The sequence below is a fragment of the Belonocnema kinseyi genome, chromosome 2, assembly GCF_010883055.1.
Source record: "Belonocnema kinseyi isolate 2016_QV_RU_SX_M_011 chromosome 2, B_treatae_v1, whole genome shotgun sequence".
In the NCBI taxonomy this organism is placed as follows: domain Eukaryota; kingdom Metazoa; phylum Arthropoda; class Insecta; order Hymenoptera; family Cynipidae; genus Belonocnema; species Belonocnema kinseyi.
Genome location: NC_046658.1, coordinates 23,189,562 through 23,196,804, shown reverse-complemented (window position 1 = coordinate 23,196,804; position 7,243 = coordinate 23,189,562). Strand labels below are relative to the sequence as shown.

Below are 7,243 nucleotides of genomic sequence, written 5' to 3'. Positions count from 1 at the left end.
GGATCGTCGTATTAATTCCTTTACAGACTGTAGCCACCTATCTCACGGTTGTGAGACGTGGTTATGGCTGAAATTTTACCGCGATTTCGCTGGAAGCGGGTGGAATTATTCAGATTAGCACCCGCTCCCGGCGAAATCCTGCGGTTGTCCTTATGAAAAATTTTTAATTACATATACATATATACTCTACCAGGTTTGTAGCTTGTAATCTTTGTAATCGTTAATATAACCAACCGTCACCGTGGAAGGTGATATTCGAAACTCCATTACCGCCCCTTCATTCCACCTTTTTTTTACAACTCCAACATATTTATAATCATGCATCTACCACCGAAAAATGTCAACAAACCCATGTGCTTTGGATATGGTCTATACTAAAGGCTGAAATATGATGGAAAACACCTTACTAACAGAAAAGGTCGTAAACTATACAAGATTCTTATTCTTGAAATATCTCTTAAATACAATCAGGAATTCTTTTGAATTAATTTATGGGCCAATTTACTGTACAAATTCCATCGAAGAAACCGTCAGAGACAGGGCAGGGTCGTGACCAAGACCGAAAGAGCGACAAAGATGGTAATAAAGCACTGTTGAGGCCACATTATGTATGTAAAGAGACGTAGTTCCCGCGTGGATGGGACACCCAGATAGTATGTGCACCAGGTACTCAGCGCACTCAACACACCCAGGTACGTATAGGTCTCTCCAGTGTCAAGATGTCTAATAACACTTATAGCTACAAGCTCAGGGTCCTCGGGAAGGCCAATAAGCTTTCCTTTTTACAGATGAATTTCTCAACACTTTTCCAATCCAAAGTCGGTACCAATATCTCCTGTGTACTGATTGGCAATATTTAAACCACTGTAAAGTTTGATTTTACCAGAAGCATAGACCTTCAAGTCATCCATATAGAATACACGAGTGACATTATGCTCGCGATGATTAGTGTCGCCACAGGGGTATCCAGAAGCATTTCGTAGTGCGAAAGATAGGGATAGAAGTGTGATGCAAAAAAGTAGAGGACTCATGGTGTCACCCTCAAAGACGCCCCTATGGAAAGTGACGTTCGTTGCCACTCGATATTTTCCAGATGAGATAGTAAATTTAGTTTTATGAAGGGGCATCAATATCTCTATGCACTTCACTATATGAAGATGAACCTTCAAGCTTTCCAACAGACAGATGATAAGTCTAGAAGAGGTTGAATAGAAAGCTTTCCGGCTTTGTTTGTACATCTCATTCCACCCAGACTCAATCTTCGAAAAATCCTGTTGTTTAAGACCATTGGCTAGATGTTGGTATCTAGAAGTAAACTTCTTTCATCAGAAGTTCTGGATACCATCTGTTCCTGCAGTAGAAAAGTTCTTCGAACCCGTCAGTGCTTTTTTACCTTTTCAGCAGTAATTGATGGAAATTTCTCCTCACATGTTATAAGGTTATCGCAAAACTCCTTGAAGCGGATGATATTATCAGGATCTTCCTTCAACTCCATTGTTTTCGGGATCTTGTATAACTCTCTCTAAAAAGTCTCTACCTCATTGGGGTTAGGTGGATTTTTGGCAGAAACAAGGGGAACGCTAAAGAGACGCAATGAGTCAGCAAGAAACTGTTGATTCTACCAAATCCATCTCTTCCTCCTCTAAATTTTCCTCCTCGTGTCAGATAACAAACGTTTTTTGTCAACAATATGCTGCTTGATTGTCAGCAGCATCGACCTATTCAGTGCGTGATTGAAGGTGCTTAGTTCTTGGGAAAACTTTCGAACCTTTTCCGTGCACGGTCTACTAGATGTTATGTAGGTGTTGTGCATCTCCTCCGAGATATCCTCACGAAGGAAGGCATCCATTTCCGCCAGATCTTGGGGCCTAGGAGGAACCTCTATTTTAATGTTCCTGTCGTTTTTTCATCTAAATTATTGGACGATTGTCCGCGACTGATTATTAATTACTATAACCATATTCAGTAGAAACCCTTAATACAGAAACTCTCTATCCGCAACCCGAGCACGCGTTCGGTGGCTTTGCCATAGGCCCTTCGGTTTGATTCAAAAGGAATCGAATCAGTTAGCTCTGAAAGCTTCCAACTCACAGCTCATCGAGGATATATAGGTAGGAAAATATAGACTATGGTTACAAAAATTAATAGGCAGTCTCAGCCAATTGTCCAGGGGTGGTCTCGACCTCTCAGAGTACGCAGCCTTATCCTTGCATGCGAGGCTCTACAAGAATGGATAAATCCCTTTCCCTAGCTTCTCGTGGGAACAACAATGACAACACCAAACATAGTTGTAGTAAGTGCGGTTCAAAACACCAGAACGCGCAGGGCTCCCGACAATGGGTCGGCCAACAATGCCGACCAATCTAGAGCTGGGGGAGCCAAAGAAAATGGATTCAATGCAATGGATCGGCGGGATCCCGCGACCTTTGGGTGGACGGAGCGATTGAATCACGACTGGCTAGAGTGCTACGATGCGAGTATGGCCACTAAACGCGAGGGTTACATAGAACGACCAAAAGACGAATGCATCAACTCGACATATAGATAGGCTGGGCAAGACAGTACGTGTCCCGCATTCAGATTGTTCGCGCGCAAGCTCCGGATCCGCTTTTTATACACTTAACAAGTCAAAGCTGCTGACCATCATGCAGCATATTGCTGAGAGAATACGGATACTATCTGACGCTAAAAGAAGTCTAGAGCGGAGAGAGAGGTAGGTCAGAGAAAACCAACAGTTTCTCTCTCACCCATCTGAACTTTTCTAAGACTCTCCAGTTACGCATTACCAACCGCTCAAACTAGAGGAGCTCGAAGTATTTTGGAGAGAAGTCTATAAAGTGCAGAACGGGCTAGATGAAAACTCAGAGAGCATAAATAGCTTTAAGGAGCTGTGTGATGCCCTCATAACACCTGAGGAAGAATTCCCACCCATAACTACCGAGTAGGTGAAAAAATTATTAGGAGGTATGAAGAGCTATTTCGTCTCGGGACCAGATGGTATCAAGACCTTCTGATGGAAGAAGTTTCCTTCGACCAATCAGTATTTGTATCATATTTTCACCCCACATTTAAAGTCGGAAGAGCCAATTCCAAAGTGGTTGGTAGAAGGGCGCACAGTACTCCTGCCGAAAATGGGCAAGTTAGCTGAGCCGAAAAATTACAGGCCAATTACTTGAATAACAAAGTATAAAATCTTCACAGCTATCATAAATGATAGGATCGTTCGGAAAATGGGACATATGTGGCAAGAAATGTACGAACAACGAAGTACAAAGAAAGGCAGCAGAATGTAGGGAGAACCTGCACATTGATAGATGTGTCTACAAAGACGCAAAATTTTACCGGCGGGGCCTATCGATGGCCTGGATTCATTAACGCAAAGCTTTCGATTCGACCTCCCATAAAATTATCATCTGTCTTTTGGAAAGCTTAAAGGTTTATCCGTACATCGTGAGGTATGTAGAGAAATTGATGCAGCTTTGAAAAACCAGATTTACTATCTCATCTGAAAAAAATCGTGTGACAACTAACAAGGTGACCTTTCAGAGAGGTGTCTTTCATGGCGACACCATGACCTCACTTCTCTTTTACCTCACATTATTGCCACTATCTCTAGCACTTCGCCATTCCCAGGGATACTTTTGCGACAAACCTGCAAATCGGAAGTACAAGGTCAATTATATATTTTACATAGATAATCTCAAGATCTATGCTAAAAATAAAGGGCAACTATATCTAGCTTTAGGAATTGTCGAACAATACAATAAGGAAATAGGATTGGAATTTGGGTTAGACAAATGCATCAAGATTTATTTGAAGCGAGGAAAACTTAATGTCATCCCTGAAGACCCTGAAATCGTCGATAAAAGCGTTATACGATACCTTTGCGTTGGAGAGTTATTCATGCCTGGGCATGCCACAGAGCCGCATTCAGGATATGGAATCTATAAAGGATACTCTCCGAAGCAGATACAAACGTCTCATCCAGCAGATTTGGTCTTCCGAACTGTCGGCGCGGAAAAAAGTATCTGCTATTAACACGCTTGCCGTCCCGGTAGTACACTATTCATTTGAAGTGGTTCAATGGACAAAAAACGAGCTCAAATCCCTTGATATCGGGACACAGAAGATTATGCACATGAACACAAGCATGAATCTTAAGTCTCTTGTTCCGCGGCTCTACATCTCATGCCGTCAAGGTGGTAGCGGGATATTGAATCTTGAATGTCTTCAAAACAGGATTATTCTGCTTAGAGCACGTAGAGTCGCAAACTGGCAGCACCCTCTTCTTAAAATGGTCAGCAAGACAGATGAGGTAGACAAAGTAGCGTTTCTGTACACAGCAGCGAAAGAGGCTGCTGAAACAATCGAACCTAACCTGAGTCTCAGGGATGAGCGAAATGCATCAAATCTTATCTATCTCGAGTACTCACTCCAGAAAACCCATATTAAAAAAGCACAAGAGAAAAACTTCCGTAAACAGCTTCTCAATAAGAGGATGCACGGCAACTTGCACAGAAAAATGGAGGATCAGTCAATGTCATATGAGCTAACTTTTGCTTTCCTTAACTCACCGAGATTGAAGCCCGGCATGTAGGGTTTCATTTTGGCATGTCAAGACGGTGTCATTTCTACCTTGTCATACTGTCGCCACAAGTTAAGCCAAGGCATTCCCGACGATAGCTGCAGGACGTGCCATGCACAACCCGAGCATTTAGTACACATACTATCTAGTTGTCCAACTCATGCGGGAACAACCCACATCCAGAAGCACAATGCTGCTAATAGCCTGAAAAGCAACCCTGCGTGTGAACAATATGCTAAAACACTTGCGGGAAAAATGCAGAAGGCGGTCGTCCTTGGCTCACTCCGTGTCCTCAGGGTGCACGAGACTCTGCCGGATATTTGTATTGATTCCGTTACAGACTGTAACCACCTATCTCACGGTCGTGAGACGTGGTTGTGGCTAAAATTTTACAGCGATTTCACTGGGATCGGTTGCCGTTTTTCTGATTAGCACCCGTTCCCGGTAAAATCTTGCGGTTGTCCTTATACGACATCAGGAGTGAGGACTCAAGACAGATAAGATTTTATGCATGTTGCTCACCCTTGATATTGAAGTCAATGCAAAGTGTTTCAGCAGTTTCCTCCAACGCTCCTTTGCCCAACTTATCATGCTTCCTGACCATTTTAAGAAGAGGGTTCCGTCAGCTTGCGACCTTGATGGCGTGAGATTTAAAGTCGCGTAACAGAAGACTTGTGGTGCATGCTTTTTCTCACGTGTATAACTTTTAGTGTCCCGATATCAAGGGATCTGAGCTCATCCTTCGTCCGTGCAACCATTTTAAATGAATAAAGTAATACCGAGACGACAAGCATATTCGTTGCAGTATCCTTTATAGATGGCACATCCGCAATGCGGCTCTGTGGCATTACCAGACATATATAAGTCGCATATTCGTTGCAGTATCCTTTATAGATGGCACATCCGCAATGCGGCTCTGTGGCATTACCAGACATATATAAGTCTCTCCAGCGTGAAGTCATCATATAGCGCTTCCGACGACGAGCTCAGGATATTCGAGGATGCGTTTGAGTTTTCCTTGCTCCAAATACACGTTGGTGCATTTTTCTAAACCCAACTTACTTTCCAATATTCTTAGAGTATTCCTTGACAATTTTCAGAGATACGTTCTACAACTATGTTTGGTGTGGTCATTGTCACGAAGGGTGGCATTCATTTCAGCCAGATCTTGGGGCTAAGGAGGAACCTATATGTTAATGTTCCTCCTTGTTCAGAAATCACTATCATCTCTAAGAAAGTGCCTGCTTTCCACGGTTGGTCTCAATGTCGCTTTCTCATCTTCGTCTTTAGCTTGTTCGTCTAGTGTTTAAGAAAGCACATATCTGATGCGAAACGTGCTGAAGCTCTGGGTGTTACACTGGTTCGTCGTCGTGTTCTTATCCAAACTATTTTCAGAAACCTGAACTCTAGTATAATCAGCACTGTTCGTCGAGAACTCTGCGGGTTCGATCGTTTTGAACCGCATTTACACCTTTTTGGTGATTTGAGGATATCATTGTTGTTCCCACGAGAAGCTAAGGAGAGGGTTAGTTTGTCCTTGTAGAGCCACGCATGCAAGGTTAAGGCTGCATATTCAGAGAGGTCGCCCGGCTACCCAAAGTCACCGTTTGAGACACCTCACCCAGGTGCCATCCCTGGACAATTACCCACGACAGCGCAATAATAATTGTATTCATATTCAGCAGAAACCCTTGGTACAGGGTCTCTCTATCCGCAACCCGAGGGCGCGTTCAGTGGCTTTGTCATAGGCCCTAAGGTGATATATATATAATTAATTGTCATAAGGACAACCGCAGGATTTCGCCGGGAGCGGGTGCGAACCTGAAAAATTGCACCCGCTTCCAGCGAAATCGCGGTAAAATTTCAGCCACAACCACGTCTCACAACCGTGAGATAGGTGGTTACAGTCTTTACAAGAATCAATACGACGATCCAGCAAAAGCCTCGTGCACCCTAAGAACACGGAGTGACCCAAGGACAACCGCCATCTGCATTTTTTCCCGCAAGTGTTCTAGCATATTGTTGACACGCAGGGATGCTTTCTAGGCCATTAGCAAGTGAAAGCTTGGCACCTCCAAGAGCGCCGATGATAAGGACGATCAGTTTAACAGAATATTCCGGGTACAATCGTTGCAACTCCCTTATAAGTTCTCGATACCTCTCTTTCTTTTCATTCTCCTTGGTTATGATGTTTTTGTCAGCTGGTGCCGAAAATTCAATAACAAACATGGTTCGCTTCTCGAAGTCAAGAAGAACCATGTCAGGCTTCGAGTGAGCAACAGAATCAATTGTCGAGAATATAAAGTTCCAGTATATGCGGCACTTCCTATTCTCGACAATTGACTCAATTTCCCTAGGAGCATTTAGAGGAGCGATATTAAGGTGGATGCCGTAGGAGTGACAGAGATGGTAATAAAGCACTCTTAGTGCCGCATTGTGCCTTTGAATGTAGGTCGTTCCCGCGTGTGTTGGACAACTAGATAGTATGTGAGCTAAATGCTCGGGTGTGCATGGCACGCCCTCAGCTATCATCGGGAATGTCTTGGCTCAGAATGAGGCGACGGTATGTTAAGGTGGAAATGACACCGTCTTGGCATGCAAAAATGAAACCCTCTGTACCAGACGTCAATCCGGGCGATTTAAGGAAAGCAAACGTTA

At 43.6% G+C, this 7,243-nt stretch overlaps 1 protein-coding gene across 3 annotated transcripts in view; it reads right to left on the bottom strand.

The window, feature by feature from the left end:
- Nucleotides 1-7,243, bottom strand: part of LOC117166855 (regulator of nonsense transcripts 3A) — a 418,318-nt gene that overhangs the window by 344,334 nt on the left and 66,741 nt on the right. The gene's annotated exons all lie outside the window — the stretch shown is intronic.